We start from the raw sequence: 1793 nt of genomic DNA, 5'->3' as shown, positions 1-1793 counted from the left end.
ATGAAGTAAGGTTCCCTTCTGTCCACATCCCCTCCAGCATCTGTTGTTGTTAGAGTTCTTGATTTTTGCCATTTTAACTGGGGTGAGGTGGTATCTTAATATTGTTTTGATTTGCATTTCTTTTATGGCTAGGGAGGGTGAGCATTTCTTCATGTGTCTATTGGCCATCCTTTTTTCTTCTTCAGAGAAGTTTCTCTTCAAGTCTTTAGCCCACTTATTTATTGGGAAGTTGTTTCTTTGAGGATTTGTTGTTGGGGATTTAATTTTTTGAGCTCCAACTATATTTTAGTTATGAGACCCTTGTACGTTTTAGGCTAGTGAAGATCTTTTCCCAATCTGTGGGCTTTTCCGTCCTGAGTCTTGAACTCAGGGTCTGAGCACTGTCCCTAAGCCTCTTTTTACTCAAGGCTAGTGCTCTACCACTTGAGCCACAGTACCACTTCTAGCTTTTTTGAGTGTTTTATTGGAGGTAGTAATCTCATGGAGACTTTTGTGTTTGGGCTGACTTGGAACCATTTTCCTCAGATCTGAACCTCCTAAGTTGTTGGGATTACAGTTGTGAGTCACCAGAGGCCATTTAGCATTTTTCTACTAAGGAGGAAAAAACCCACCAATACAAAGGAGTGAAAATTTACCTCACTCAGGATCTGAGACTGTATATGTTGACAGGTATTTTTGTGGGGGGCAATGTTTCCAATTATTTCTCAGGTAAGATTTATGGACCATGACAGTGACTGCCACATTTTTCCTAACTACATTTTAAGTGCAATACTTTTCTTCCATTTTCTGGATGGATTTGTGTTTTTCCAATGGTTTAAACATAAAATGAACAACACAGCCAAGCATGGTAGCTCATGAGTATAATCTCAGATAGTTAGAAGGCAGATCTGGTAGTTTAAGCCCATTCCGGGAGAAAAAGTTGGTAAGACTCTATACCAAACAATAAAACTAGGTGAGTTGCTGTATAGTTGTCATACTACAAAAGAGGGAATATAAATGTAATTCAGACTGGCTTGGGAAGAAAGGTGAGCCCCTCTCTCCAAAATAATTCAAGATGAAAAATTGAAAGGGCATGGCTCACATAAAACACCTGCCTACCAAGAGGGCCAGAGTTAAGTTTAAATGCCAGGTTGAACTAGGATTTAACATTGAACAACTGTTGTCTTTCATCAGAAATCTTAATGTCTGTAAATTAAATAGGAAATGGAATAATAGTACAGAGATGATTCTAAAAAGGATTGTTGTGTGAGAATATCAGGGAATTAAGAAAGGAAAGGTGATATACAATGAGGGTCATGCCACTGACTATACAAGAAAATAAAGAAAAGTGTGTATGTTAACTCCAGTAATTAATAACTTCAGTAACTTAAATAGGCATCTCCTGACAGATGCTATTTTCTCAAACCCAAACATGGACTTAGATTTGAAAATCCTTCATCAGCTGGATTCTCAACATGGCTACCTGTCTACTGAGAAACCTAGACATTAAAATCGAAACCAATCATGTCATCATACCCTAAATCTGTTGCATCCACACCTCTCATCTCATTTATCACACCCCTGTGTTATTTTATATGCTGAGAACACTGGAGTTATTTTTTTTACCTCTTCTTAAACCCAGGTATGGAACATAAGAAAAGTAGATGAGCTTTAAATTAAACAGTACACAAATATGATTGTTTCATCTCATTTCAAATGCTATCCACCTTGATGAACCACCACCATATTCTGTTTAGACACAATTTTCAAAGACCTTGATGTTATCTCAACATGCAAATATCCTTTGGAAAGAT

Source organism: Dipodomys merriami, unplaced genomic scaffold (assembly GCF_024711535.1).
Source record: "Dipodomys merriami isolate MVZ:Mamm:240054 unplaced genomic scaffold, mDipMer1.0.p SCAF_2108, whole genome shotgun sequence".
NCBI lineage: Eukaryota > Metazoa > Chordata > Mammalia > Rodentia > Heteromyidae > Dipodomys > Dipodomys merriami.
The sequence above is the reverse complement of the archived record's forward strand: the minus strand, read 5'-3'. Positions refer to the sequence as shown.